This window comes from Sorex fumeus, unplaced genomic scaffold, assembly GCF_029834395.1.
Source record: "Sorex fumeus unplaced genomic scaffold, SorFum_2.1 ptg000037l, whole genome shotgun sequence".
NCBI classification, from domain to species: domain Eukaryota; kingdom Metazoa; phylum Chordata; class Mammalia; order Eulipotyphla; family Soricidae; genus Sorex; species Sorex fumeus.
In genome coordinates, this window is record NW_026606094.1 from 56,633,715 (window position 1) to 56,649,588 (window position 15,874).

The following is a 15,874-nucleotide window of genomic DNA, read 5'->3' on the forward strand; positions in this document are numbered from 1 at the left end:
TTATTATTCATACATATAAATATGAATTATTCACAAAAGCAAATAAAGAAACAAGAAATTAGAGCTTTAATGCCCATGTGTATATACATATGTGAATATACCTGAATATACCCAGAAAAATCATGTCAGTTATAATCCAGATAATAAATCTCACCTTTTTCATTTCATGTATATTCAGAATCACCAATAAAAATTTAACTATTTGATTTTTCTTTCTCTTTAGTGATTATTCTTTTCTAAATTGAAATCTCAAGACTGATGACTCGGTTGCATGACTAACAGATTGCATAATTAGTAAATTGATAAAAATTAAATACATTTTCATAAAATATAAACATTCAAGAGTATTTTATTATAATTTTAATATTGATAAATTATATATAATCCTATTGTTATGTTATATTGTAAAATTTTAAAAATATTTTAATATGATATACATAATATATGGATCATATGTAACACATTATGGATTTGGATATCATATAAGTATTGATATTATAGTGTGCTGTCTCACAAAACAGCTTACAGAATAAGTTTGTTTTACTTTTACATTTTATTATGACTCTTAGGTAATGTGCTATTGGCTATAGGTCATAAGATCCCCTGGAACACTTTAGTTATTACTAAATGTCTACATTCATTAGAAACTGCAACCAAGGGCCTGGAGCGATAGCACAGTGGGTCGGGAGTTTGTCCTGCCAGCAGCCAACCTGGGTTCGATTCCTGCCATCCCATATGGTCCCTCAAGCACCACTGGGAGTAATTCCTGAGTGCAAATCGAGGAGTAACCCTTGAGCATTGCTGGGTGTGACCCAAAAAGAAAAAAAAGAAAACACTGCAAAAAAAACAAATTCAACAATTCTACAAAACATTATAGCATAATTGTACAAACTTTAAAAATAAAGCCATTGTTTAATTTGACAGTAACAATAAATGTTGACTTCACGTTACCAGGCACATAATAATGCCATATTTCATACATAAATATATGGGGAGTTGATAAAAAAAATATAATGTATGTTGATAGGACTGGAAAGAGAGTACTGTTGGTAGGATGCTTTCCTTGCACACAGATAACCCAGGTTGGATCTTTGAACCTTATATACTCCAGCAGAATTGATGGCCAGGAGGCAGCCCTTAGCACCACTGGGTATGTCTTCCCTATTTCCCCCAAAACACCAATAATGTACATCAAAACAGAGCTCACAATTAAAGGCAATATTCTTCACTCAAAATGATAAGTTCATCTGTACTGACACTTTTCTAATTATTAGTTGCTTTACTTAAAAGATGTCCTGCTTGATTTCAGATATGTTTATGTTAGCAATGTAAATCTATCTAACAAAACACTTTAATCTTGTAAATTTCCACTATTCATATTAATTAAATAAATTTCCCCTATTAATCACTTGAAAAAGGCCTGGGAACCACTCAGGATTCTCAGCCAACCAATCTGGATGGTTGATGATGCCAAGGACCAAAGGTGTGGTGTCACCCGGGCTCTGTTGTTCTGTAGACCACCAGACCCATCAGGTTTTCAATGCCCAGTGCCAGTGCCTCGAGGATCCCAGCTGGTGGTACACAAGAGGCCATGTGGTCCCAGGGATGGAATTCATTTGTATATTACCTAAATCCTGTAACATCACCCTAGCCCCTAAGAGATATTTCTATCATTTCAGATAGCACTTTGTTCCCTCTCTATTAAACACTTAGAACTTCTTCCAAGTTATTTAGATTTTTAATACTTTAAATTGTCATAAACCTCTTAAATCAATTTTTTCACTTTATCTAAATGTTTATAGAATGTTTTATTCCAGGAGGCCAACTATAGTTTTTACATTCTAAAATAACTGAGGATTATAAAGTGTAAAGACTATACCAATAAGCCTAATATGTTTGCTGGAATTTTTTTTAAGATTTCTTTCTTTTATTCAATAATTAAAAAACTTAACAACTGTGATAGCCTGGAAAAAATACCAAACAAATGCATCAATTTTCTCCATGGTAAATTAACCCTATGTTAACATAATCTTGCCACCAAAAGAAAGTGCATGACAAGCTGAAATTCTTTTTAAATTAAATAATCCAAACTCTCAATGTAAATTGTAGATGGTAATTCTGTCTGATCCTTATTTTCTCTCATAATAAGATTCTAGATTTTAAAAATTACATTTAATGAATATTTATCTAGTTCCTCTCACACAGCATACTCAAAAGCTTTATATTAGCATTCTGAGTTTCATAAGATGTCAATTTGGCTTCTATAAAAAAAAAACGACATCTTCAGAATGCTTATGAGTTCATAACTGGGGATTATAATTGCTATTGAAGGATCAAAGTGGCAATTTTAGAGAATTGACATTTAAAACTGAAAAAGTCAAATAGAGTATAAGAGAGGCGGTTCTTGCCAGAGGGGGTGACAGTGGGTGGGAACAATTGCAAGTTTCTCGAATAAATTATAAACTGGATATTCTCTCTAGATACAGTTATAGAGTGCAAGAGTTGTTCAAGGTCAAGTTGAAACAATAAGTAGAAATTGTAAAGAAATTGCCAAATGGCGGTAAAAAGTTTTGATTTAAATTCTGGTTCCCTAAGAAGAAAAGCCCCTTGAAAGATTTTGAGCCTGGAAGCAGAATTATGAGATGGTAAAGGTAAGGTAAAGGTAAAGGCCCTCCCGTTGTTCATCGATTTGCTCGAGCGGGCCCAGTAACGTCTCCATCGGAGACTTTGTTGTTACTGTGTCTGGCATATCGAATACGTCACAGGGAGCTTGCCAGGCTCTGCCGTGCGGGCGAGATACTCTCAGTAGCTTGCCGGGCTCTCAGAGAGGGGCGGAGGAATCGAACTCGGGTCGGCCATGTTGCTGCGTGCAAGGCAAACACCCTACCGCTGTGCTATCGTAAAATAACTTTAAATTACATGAATTATAAAATTATATTCATAAAATTGCTAAAGTATACAAATAATAAACAATGTATTTTTTTAAGTTTTATTTAGTGAAACACGATGAGGTACAGATGTAGACTTAAAATTTTTGTGCTTGGGTTTCAGTTATAAAATGATCAAGTACCCATCTCTCCACCAATGCCCATTCTCCACCACCAGTGATCACAATATCCCTCCCTTCTCCCCAACCACCCATCCCACCCCATCTCTGTGGCAGGGCATTCCCATCTGTTCTCTCTCTCCTTCTGGTTTTGCAAAAGAGGCATTGAGTGGCAATCATGTTCGGTCTATAGTCTACTTTCAGTATGCATCTCTCATCCTGGGAGGATCCTTCCAACAAACTTTATTTTGTGCTCCCTTCTCTATCTTAGCTACCTTTTCCCCTAGCATGGAGTGAATGCTTGTAGCATGGCTACAAGCCATGGAATGAATCTCCTGGTACTTATCTCGGCTATTGTTAGATGATAGTCACCTATTTTGTTACTTTATATTCCACAGATGAATGCAATCTTTCTATGCCTGTCCCTCTCTTTCTGACTAATTTAACTTAGCATGATACTTTTCATGCAGTACCACTTGTATGTAAATTTCATGACTTCATCTTTTCTAACAGCTGCATAGTATTTCATTGAGTAGATGTACCAAAGTTTCTTTAACCAGTCATCTGTTCTGGGGTACTCGGGTTTTTCCCAAATTTTGGCTATTGTGAACAGTTCAGCAATGAACATAGAAGTTCAGATGTCATTTCAACTGTACTTTTTTGTCTCTCTGGGATATATTTCCAGGAGTGTTATTGCTGGGTCAAATGAGACTCAATTTCTATTTTTTGAGAATTGTCCATACAGTTCTCCAAAAAGGCTGAACCAGTTGGCATTCCTACCAGCAGTGAAGATGAGTCCCTTTCTCCCCACAACCACGCCAACATGGGTTGCTTTTGTTCTTTTGGATGTGGGCCAGACTCTGTGGTGTGAGATGATATCTCATTCTTGTTTTGATCTGCATCTCCCTGATGATTATCGATGTAAAGCATTTTATCATGTGCCTTTTAGCCATTTGGATTTCTTCTTTTACAAAGTTTCTGTTCATTTCATCACTCCATTTTTTGATGGGGTTAGATGTTTTCTTCTTGTAGAGTTCAACTGGTGCTTTGTATATCCTTGACAGTAACCCCTCAACGGATGGGTGTTGGGTAAATATCCTTTCCCATTCTGTAGATTGTCTTTGTATTCTGGTCACTGTATCTTTTGAGGTGCAGATGCTTCTTAATTTAAGATATTCCCATGCGTTTATCTTTGTTTCCACTTATTTGGTCAGTAGAGAGTCATCTTTAAAGATACCATAGCCTCAATATCGTGGAGAGTTTTGCCAACCTTGTCTTCAAATGTACCTTATGGATTTTGGCCTGATGTTGATATCTTTACTCCATTTTGATCTGACTTTTGTGCATGGTGTTAGGTCAAGATCTAAGCAAATTTTTTTGCATGTGGTTGTCCAGTTATGCCAGCACGATTTGTTGAAGAGGCTTTCCTTATTTCACTTCACATTTCTTACTCCCTGATCAAAGATTAGACATTCATACATTTGGGATTCTGTGTATGGCTATTCCAACCTGTTCCACTGGTCTGTGGCCCTGCCTTTTTTCCAGTACCCTGCTGTTTTAATTATTACTGCTTTGTAGTAGAGTTTGAGATTGGGAAGGGTAATGCCTCCCCATGTCTTTTACCCAAGAATTGCTTTAGTCATTTGTGGGTACTTGTTGTTCCATATGAATTTCAGGAGTGACTGATCTATTTCTTTGAAGAAATTCATGAGGATCCTTATAGGGATCATGTTGAATCCATATAATGCTTTTGAGAGTATTGCCATTTTGATGATGTTAATTCTTCCTATCCATGAGCAAGGAATATGTTTCCATTTTCTTGTGTCCTCTTTTATTTAATGGAGTAGTGTTTTGTGGTTTTCATTGTAGAGGTCCTTTACCTCTTCAGTTAGGCTAATTCTGAGGTATTTGATTTTCTGGGGTAAAATTGTGAACAGGATTGTTTTTTCATATCACTTTCCTCTCCCTCATTATTTGCCTATAGGAAGGCCATAGATTTTGGGGCATTTATTTTATAGCCTGCAACTTTACTGTACAAGTCTATTGTTACTAGGAGTTTCTTGTTAGAGGATTTAGGATTCTCAAGATATAGTATCATAACATCTTTGAATAGTGAGATCTTGATTTCTTCATCTCCTATCTGTGTGCCTTTAATGTCTTTTACTTGCCTAATCGCTATTGCAAGTACTACCAGTACTATGTTAAACAGAAGTGGTGATAGTGGGCATCCTTGTCTTGTCCCTGACATTAGAGAGAAGGACCTTAGTTTTTCCCCATTGAGGATAATGCTTGCCATAGATTTGTCGTAGATGTCTTTGACTATTTTGAGGAAAGTTCCTTCAAAACCCATTGGGTGAGAGCTTTGATCATAACCCGGTTCTGGATCTTGTCAAAAGCTTTTTCTGCATCTATTGATGTGATCATATGGTTTTTATCTTTAATTTTTTAATATGATGGATTATTTTGATTGATTTACGAATGTTAAACCATCCTTGTATCCCTGGAATGAATCCCACTTGGTTGTGGTGTATGATCTTTTTGATGAGTTGTTGAATTCTATTTGCTAATATTTTGTTGAGGATCTTTGCATCCGTGTTTATCAGAGATATGGCCTATAGTTTTCTTTGTTGGTGGTGTCTTTGTTTGCTTTTGGTATTAAGGAGATATATGCCTCATAGAAGCTGTTTGGGAGAGTTCCTGTTTCTTCAGTTTCCTTGGAAAGCTTGAGGAGAACTGGCAACAGATCTTCTTTAAATGTTTGGAAAATTTCACCAGTGAATCCATCTTGGCCTGGGCTTTTGTTTTTGGGAAGATTTTTGATTACAGTTTCAATTTCCTTGATATGAATGGGTCTATTCAGGTATCCCAAGTCTTCTTGGTTCAATCTTGGGAGATGATAGGAATCCTGGAATTTATTCATTTCTTCTAGGTTCTCTTGTTTCGTGGCATACAGACTCTCAAAGAAGTCTCTGGTGATATTTTGAATTTCATTGGTTCCTGTTGTAATGTCCCATTTTTCATTTCTGCTTTGGTTTATTAGGGTTCTCTCTCTCTCTTTGTTTGTGAGTCTTGCTGGTGGTTTATACATCTTGTTTACTTTCTCAAAGAACAAGCTCTTGGTTTCATTGATCTTTCCAATTGCTGTTTGGGTTTCCATGTTGTTGATTTCTGCTCCAAGTTTTATCATTTCTTTCCTTCGGCCAAGTTTTGGTTCTTTTTGTTGGTCTTTTTCTAATATCTTGAACTGTGATGTCAGGTTATATATGTTGGCCCTTTCTTCCTTCCTTAGGAATGTTTGCAAAACTATGAATTTTCCTCTTAACATGGCTTAATTGCATCCCACAGGTTCTGGTAGCTCGTGTGTTCATTCTCATTTGTTTCCAGGTATCTTTTAGTTCTGTCCCTGACTTACTTCCTGACCCACTCGTTGCTAAACATTGAGTTGTTTAATTTCCAGGTGTTTGAGTTGTTTCTCGGTGACTTTGTGTTATTCACTTCTATCTTCAGCGTTTTATGGTCTGAAAAGACTGTTGATAGTACTTCTATCTTCCTGATTCTGTTGAGGTATATGTTGTGGCCTAGCACTTGGTCTATTTTGGAAAATGTTTCATGTGCATTGGAAAAGAATGTGTATTCTTTCTTTAGAGGATGTAAAGCCCTGTATAGGTCTATTAGCCCTCTCTATTCTGTTTCTTCTTTCAAGGCCAATGTTTCTTTGCTGAGTTTTGGTCTTATTGATCTATCCAGAAGTGATAAGGCGATTTTGAAGTCTCCAACCACTATTGTTTTGCTAGCAATGTCCTCCTTGAAATCTGTTTAGCAGTTGTTTTAAGTATTTAGTTGGTCCCTCAATAGGTGCATATACATTTAAGAGTGTGATTTCTTCTTGTTGTACGTATCTCTTCATAAATAGAAAATTTATTACAGCCTTCACTGTTACTTCTCATGTTTTTCAACCTGAAGTCTATGTTGTCGGATACTAATATGGCTACCCCAGCCTTTTAAAATGAGCTGTTTTCTTGCAGGATAGTTATCCTTCCTTTAACTTTGAGTCTGTGTTTGCTCTGACTCTTCAGATGAGTATTTTGTAGATAGCAGCATGTTGGTTCCAGTTTCTGAATCCATTTTGCCACTCTGTGTCTCTTGATTGGTGCATTTGGACCACTGACATTGAGAAAGATTATTATCATGGGGTTTTGTGCCATCTTCCTTTAGGGATTGGTTGTGCTTATAAGTGTTTTTTCTTATCTTACAGGAGCCCCTTTAATCCTTCTTTTAGGTTTGTTTTTGAGTCTATGAAGTTCCTGAGCTTTGTTTATCTATAAAATGGTGTATTGTTCCATCGAGTTTGAATGAGAGTTTATCTGAATAAAGTTTAGCTGGATAAAGTATTCTTGGTGAGGCATTCATTTCATTGAGTTTTTTCACTATATTCCACCACTGTCTTCAGGCTTGGAGGGTTTCCTCTGAGAGGTGTGCTATAAATCTCAGGGGTGCTCCTTTGTATGTGATTTCCTTCTTTGATCTTGCTGCTTGCAGTATTGTGTCTCTATCCACGGCATCCATCATTCTGACTATAATATGCCTTGGAGTGTTTTTATTAGGTTCTCTTTTAGCTGGCACCTTTCTGGGTTCTTGGATCTGGATGCCTTCATTCTTTAACTCTGTAAATTTTTCAGCAATAATTTCTTTCACTGTGCTTTTTTCATTGGGGTTGCCTCCCTGTGTTTCTGGTACTCTGATGATTCTAAAAGGTTGTTCCTCTTGGCGTCATCCCATAGATCTCTGACTCACCTTAGAGTTATTTTTAGGTCTTTTCCCATTGTTGTTCCCTATGCAATTTCTGTTGCTCATCTTCAAGCTCACTGATCCTGTCTTCAGATGTAGTAATTCTACTGCTGAGGGAACCCAGTGAGTTTTTAATTTCATCTATTGAATCCTTGATTTGTGACATTTCTTTTTGTAGCTTTCTTATTTCTGATCTCATTTCTTCCTCTGTTTTCTTGGCTATCTGTTCCACTGTTTCTTTCATTTCTTCCTTTAATTTTCTAGAAGTGTTTTCCATTGATTCTTTGAAGTCCTTGAACATCCTAAGCATGTCATCACAGAATTCTTTATTGGAGAGCTCATATTTGTGGGTAGCCCCTGTTGAGGATTTGGGACTCTTTTCTGCGTCCTGTCCTCGTATTGGAGATTTGCATTATTTCTTCATGCTGGCTGTATATAGGTAAAACCTTGAAGTTCACTAGCACTGTTCCCTCTTATTGTGGGAAAGGATTCTCAGTAAGGTCGGTCAATGGCAGTCACCCTTCTCCTTTTCTAGAATATGTCTTTCCTCTCAGACATAATTCTGTGTTTTATGATAAGCAATGAGTGAAGCATTGGAGGAGGAACTCTTTTATATTAGGCTTGTACAGTTTCTGGGGTACACCATTTTTTTTTTGGTTGGAATAGGAGTAGGACAGTGGATTATTGTCCTATTGTGTTTGAGGCAGCCAGAATGTTTCCACAAAATTAGGTGATGAAGGTTTGGATGTTAGTCGAGGGTTCTAGGAGTGGGAAATATAACTCAGGCCGCCACACAGAAGGCCACGCCTACTTTGAGGAAGCCACGCCCTCTACAGTGGTGGCCACGCCCCCACCAATCCAGATGCTAGTCCACAGACCTGTTGGGGGTATGGCGACTAGTTGGACTGGCGCTTGCGGAAGAATTGAAGGCAGGTGCCCAAGGCCAGGTTCTGGCAACGGCTGGCGTCCATGGTCTCGAGTTTAGGTGTGGAGGGGGCGCCAAACAGGTACAGACCTGTGGGGGGACGGCGACTAGTTCTAATAAACAATGTCTTTAAAGCAAGAGTCTAGAAGGAAAATCACAGGCTCATATATAATCACTGTCAAATCTTTGTGTATAACTTTTGTTTATATTTATATAACTTCATAAAAAGTATACATTATATATGCCTCGCTGCTGTTTATTTCTGTTTTTATTTTTAATATTATTATATGCTATATATTTAATAATTTTTTGTTTAATAATAGAATGGAGGGGCAGAGAGTTCAATAGAGTACCACTATTTACAGATAGGAGGCCTTGGTTTAATCCCAAGCAGTACATAGCACCCTTATGGAACCTCAAGAAAGCCTCAGTACCATAAGCTGAATGGAACCCTTGAGCAGTTGTGAATAAAATAAATAGTAAATGAAATTAAAATTTGAATAGCTCTGTAAGCAATTATAATTCATTCTCTGATGGCCACAGAATGCTAAAACTACAGAAGAATATATTCTATTCTACTATATTCCCACTGATGCTTATTTGATCTTATTTCTTATTGTTGTGCACCAATAAACAATACAATTGTTTTAGTAAACTATATAGTTGCTAGGAATAAAAACTCCCTATTAATATCTGAGCATATTTCCTTCATATTTACATACATAATACTGTTAATTCATAGGATGAAAAATTATGATCTTAGTGAATTTTAAAAATGTTCTCCAAATATTCATCAGTGATGTTCAGAAATTCTCAAGTAATGACAATTTATAGGAGAACAATTTCCTTATACTTAGCTAGTACATGGTGCTGTTGTATCTAAAATTTGCCAAATTAAGAAAGCTGGAGGTCATGTTATTTTGCTTTGTTTTCAGGCCACACCTAGCTGTTCTCAGGACTTACTCCAGGCTCTAGGTCAGAGAACCATATATGGTATTGGGGATCAAAGATGATTCAGCTGCAAACAAAGAAATCAACTTATCTGCTATACTATCTCTCCAGGAACCATAATTTCACTCTTATGACAGCAATTAAAATTGGGCAGCTTTTCACTAGCTGTGTCATCAGAATTTCTATAAATAGATATTTCTTATCCTATTGAAGTTCAATAAATTGATGTTATTCTATAGAATTAATTTGATTCATTTCTTTTCACCTGATCAACTTTATGGCTCTACCACCTTCATTTGAATTGTTTTTGTACATCCTTGAGAGGCTGGAACAATAGCAAAGCGGGTAGGGTGTTTGCCTTGCATGAGACTGACTAGGGTTCGATTTCTCCATCCCTCTCAGAGAGCCTGGCAAGCTACCTAGAGTATCCTGCCCACATGGCAGAGCCTGGCAAGCTCCCTGTGGTATATTCAATATTCCAAAAACAGTAACAATAAGTCTCACAATGGAGAGAACATTACTGGTACCCACTTGAGCAAATCGATAAACAACGGGAGGACAGGACAGTGCTACAGTGCTAAGTCCTTGAGAAATAGAGAAATTAACCTAATAATATTATATAAATATGGGCTGGTGAAATAGCACATCAGGTAGGGCGTTTGCCTTGCACATGACCGACATGGCCGTCCCAGGTTCAATTCCTCCGCCCCTCTCAGAGAGCCTAGCAAGCTACTGAGAGTATCTCGCCTGCACGACAAAGCCTGGCAAGCTCCACGTGATGTATTCAATATGCCAACCACAGTAACAACAAGTCTCACAATTTGTTGTGAGATGTTACTGGTGCCCGCTCAAGCAAATGGATGAACAACAGGAGGACAGTGCAAGTACAATTCCCAGACAAATAACTGAATTTTTAATCAAAATTTTGATTAAAAATTTTTAATTTTAATCAAAATGCTATAGATGTATTTTATTTATTTATTTTTTTTATATTTATTTATTGAATCACTGTGGGAAAAGTTACAAAACTTTCAGATTTAAGTCCTGGTCATGCAATGAACAAACACATTTCCCTTCACCAGTACTTATTTTTCAAAACCAAGAACTTCAATATATCCTCCCTCCCACCCCTCCCAATGCCTGAGAGGCAGATGAATTCTAACAATTAGCGTGCTATCTACTTTGATTAGATTGATTGTTTCAACAAAAGATGCACCATTATTGTTTAGAGTTTGCACTCCAAAATCAGACCTGCTGAAAAGGCATTGCAAAATAATTTGATTTCTACAGCTGGTTACAAGAACCAAATGATGTCGCGCGGCCGCTATTGCGGATTACGGCCGTGCGATTTTGGATTTCTGATATTTTACTAATTAAGCCTGGAAGTATTTCTGCCGAGAACAAGATAATTATGAGATTGGTTTCTGTGGCTCTGGAGGTGTGGTGCCGTGGATTAACGCATAGTCCATTCACTTTTCTGCCACAAGCTGCCGGGCTCTGCATTAACTTCTTGTGCTTCTGGAGCCATGGCCGTGCCAGAGAGCTGCTCGTAGGGGGCAAACCGTGACCTCATAGGGCGTGAAGAATGAGCCAGGAACGCCCCCTTCCCATGAGGTTTCAGTTGTCCCGTTGCCACTGGCTCATACCTGGCTTTCCAAAGAGCTCCTAGGTGGCCGCCATCTTGCTGTCCAGGGAGAAAAAGGTGGAAGGAAGCAGCACCCTTTCCCTCTTGGGCAGGCATGGAGCTGTGGATTAATGCATAGTCCGTTCACTTTTCTGCCACAAGCTGTCGGGCTCTACATTAAGTCCTTAGGCCTCTGGAGCCATGGCCGTGCCGGAGGGCTGCTCGTGGAGGCCAACCCGTGAACTCAGTAGGACATGAAGGATGAGCCAGGAACGCACTCCTTCCCATGAGGTTTCAGTCGCCACCGACTCATACCTGGCTTTTCAAGGAGCTCCGAGGCAGCCGCCATCTTGCTGTCCAGGGGGAAAAAGGCAGAAGGGAGCAACACCCTTTCCCTCCCGGGCAGGCATGGAGCCATGGATTAATGCATAGTCCATTCACTTTTCTACCGCAAGGTGCTGGGCTCTACATTAAGTCCTTGTGCTTCTGGAGCCATTGCTGTGCCCTATACATGTATTTTAAATCCTATATAATAAACTGTCAACTACATATTACTGCTATATTCTAAGAGAAAATATTAGAACTTAAAGGTATAAGCAAATGACTGGGGATAACTTAGGGGTAGATAATTGCCTTGCATGTTTGAGGCTATAAGTTTGATCTCTAGCAAACAATCTCTAGACAAACAATATAATTTAAAAAAAAACCGTTAAGTGATAAACATTCAATTGCATTTGATAATAGGCAAAAATTTTATCAGCTGTCATTTCAAAATAGTAATTGAACAATGCACGTTATGTCCTTAACTGGAGATTTTGTGGATTGCCACTTAATCAGAATATATTGCAACACTGTAAAAGTTAATTTGCATGTCCAGTTGTCATTCTCTGAAAAAAGCAAAATATTACTTTGTCCAAAAGTAATATATGTTAGTCCTAGACCAAAATCCAAAAATAAAAGTCTTAATTATTTTGTGTGACTTTAAATAATGTAGCTTTTGGTACATTCATTTATTCATTTATTTTTACTTGACCAACTCTATACATCTATGTTTAATTCTCTTTAGAATCATTCCATTATACTAGTTTCTTCATTTATTAACATGTTGAAAAATATCTTTGAATGGTGTTCATTTTGTACTTGAAAGTCATTTTTTAATTTGAACAATATTTTCTAGCAAGAGATTTTTGGAGGTAAAGGACAGAAACAAAATATAATCATAACTGAGATTTTAAGGTAGAAAATGGGGCTAAGATGAAAAACAATGGGGCTAAGATAAAAAAATTGAAAAATGGGACTAAGATGAAAAAAAATTGATGGTTATAATCTAAATGGAGGGTAGGAAATATCTTAACATATATTATTATATATGATAACCAATTATTTTCCTCGGTAGCAAAAAGGAGGAAATGAAGAGGCAGAAATTACACAGATTGGTAGATACTATTTAATTTTCTATTTAATGTTGATTCCTATTATGTTGTGTATGGAGGATTGAGCCAAACCTGGCAGTGCACAAGGTCTATTCTTGCCTCTGTGCTCAGAAGTGACCTGTAGCAGTGCTCAGGGGATCATAAGTGATACCAGGGATCGAATCAGGGTCATCTACATGCAAGGTCAGTGCCTTAACCCTTTTATTATCTCTGGCCCTTAATTATAATTTTACATAGACACGAAGCATGACAATTTAATTGATGGATGAAAAGTAATGATTAAAGTTGTAAAAAAGATTAAATATGTTAGTGTTATTCTGGAGCATTATAAGAGTAAGCATTCCAGAATTTAAAAAAAAAGTAGTAAGTTTGTTAGAGTGAATTGCATAGTGTAATCATTATTTTATAAAGACACTTTCCTAAAATATATTTGCCCCTTTCCCCTCTCTCTGTAGCAAACTTCTTACATTTGTTCTTTCAAATAGTTACTTCAGGGGTAGAGCATCTGTGACTCTTCTATTCAAATCAGACTCCTTACAATAAATACAATTATTAAATTCTACATATGGCACAGTTAAATTTGTAATAAAAATTATATATCACATATATTAATTCTATTTATAAATAATATTAGAACCATTAGAAAAATTTGATACTTGAATTTTAATGAGCTATATGATTTTGATGTTTTATATATATATATCTTTCACATATATGCATTTCTAATGTACTTACACATGCAACACTACATTTTTCTACAAAAGTTCATGGTGATCAAAAGTACAGATACTTAAATTGGATTAAAGAGATGGAAAAAAAAAGGTATTACAAGTTTTTATACAAATTATTCAGGCATGCGAAAACAACCATGCAGTGAAGCAGCTAGCCAGAGCGAAGCCACTCCCTCTTAAGGACAGCTTTTCTTGCTTCTGCAAGCTAATACCTGGTTACAGTTGGCCCAGATTGCCATATCTGATTTCTCAAGAAACAACTCAAAGACATTTTTTCCCATTTGTAAGTGCCATAAACTCAAATTTTCAGAAACTTCAGTTTTGAAGGGGCATAAGTTAGCTCAAAGTTTCCAAGCCACTGTCTGGTAGCAGAAGACCATGTATTCACAACCTGCTGCCTCCACGTGCACTAACATGACCAGGTCCGTCACAATATTTCTGATCCTTGGCTAAGAACAAGGTCTTGAGATCAGAGCTTGGTGCCAACTGCACATACAGAGGTGATCTTGGCAGTCCTGCATGCAGTTAGGTATTCCCAGTAAGGCACGGCCCATCAGTGGCTTAGAAAGAATCCTGCATAAAATCACAACACCGAAAAAGAGAGTAAAAGGGAATGTTCCTGCCACAGAGGCCGGGGTGTAGGGGGAATACTGGGAACATTACTGGTGGAGGGCACTGGTGGAGGGAGAGGTACTCGATCATTGTATGATTGAAACATAATCATGAAAGTTTGTAAAGCTGTAACTGTATCTCACAGTGATTCATTTAAAAAAAAAACATAAAAAGGAAGAAACAAAGAGTCCTGCATAAGGTGTTAAGATCACTGAGCTTAGAAGAATGTCAGTGGTTTACCCTAGAATGTGGGCATGGTCCTTAGATATATAGCAGAATAGTGCAAAACATCTCAACTTTGATATGGGTTCATGATAGAGCTCTGTGCAATTGGAAAACATTTAGTAGAACTATAGGTACATAATTTGTCTCTCTTTTTTTTTCTCACAAAAGGTAAAAGAAAAGGAACATTGGGAAATATGTTATACATACAAACATGTTTGCAGTATGGCTCATAGGGATAGAACACATGCTTCTCATGCAAGAGACCTAGGTGATGATCTCCTGGCACTGTACAGATTCCCAAGTACCATTGAGGATAGTCTCTGAGCACTAAAGACTGTGCCTCCCCCAAAAAATGTTTGCAATAAATTAACTATGTCCCCAGTGTTAAGATTCAATGAAGTTCAGAATCATGCCTTCTTGGTCACCTTTGGCACTTATAACTGTACTAATAATTGACTAGATGAATAAATATTAACGAATGTTAGTGATCCTCAAATTAAGGTACAAATTAAGGTACAAATATGGAGACATATGAAGTGTTTAATTCAAATTTGGTAATAAACATTTAAGATAGAACACACACATCGATAGTCAAAACTAGAGACAGACATGACTTCACAGGTTTTTACTGGCAGTCTATTCTCATAGTCCTGTAATTTTGTATAAACCACTATGACTATTTGTTCTTTTAAATAAATTGGAGAATCATTTTAGGAAATCTCTTACAAGAAGAAGGGCCTGAACATATTTAATTGACATTTTGTGTGCATAACTAGATTCAGTCTCTACAAACAATACCTTACTCTGTGTGATATCTAATTAAGTAACTAATAAATGCTTTAGTTGGATGTGGCCAACATAAATTTTTTGTCTGTTCACTTTTTGTCTTATTCTAAGCTAAATTATACCTAACAAACAAACAAATCAGTAGAATTAGACTAGCAATTAATAGACATTCACATCACATTTCTGTCAACTATCACAATCAGAACAACTTTTATATTAAAAACAGAATGGAAACTTCCTTCTATAGAAAAGTTACCTTCTAAGTCAGGGGTCAATAACATTTTATTCTAGGAGTTGTTAATAAGCATTTCAGTAGGCTTTTATAGATTTGAATAATATTTTATTAGTTTTTTCTGCTAAAAGGTCTCTGTTGCAACTATTCAACTCTGGGAAACCCGGGAGAATATATTTAAATACCACTATAAATTTTTCTTATACCACATTGCTACAGAAAAAAAATGTTTCTGAATGATCAGGAATTTCACAGTAGTGAAATATTTATGATATTTTTAACATCTTTATGCCTTTTGGCATTGTATTTATCCCAGGCTACCCACAATTTGTAATTAAAATTTATATGACGTCAAGTAAGACAGATCTTACCTTACAAAGTTTTCAACAACTTTTTAAAAGGTCTGTGTTTAATCTTTCCTTCTTTCCAAATGTGGAGATAAATAGGCACCCCGACAGTCTATTTTTACTTTTGAAGCAGAACTCATTTTACCACAATTTCCAGAGCACATTTTCCAAAAA

At 36.7% G+C, this 15,874-nt stretch overlaps 1 protein-coding gene across 3 annotated transcripts in view; it reads right to left on the reverse strand.

Moving 5' to 3' along the window:
* DGKB (diacylglycerol kinase beta) overlaps positions 1–15,874 on the reverse strand; it is an 808,203-nt gene that overhangs the window by 768,960 nt on the left and 23,369 nt on the right. The gene's annotated exons all lie outside the window — the stretch shown is intronic.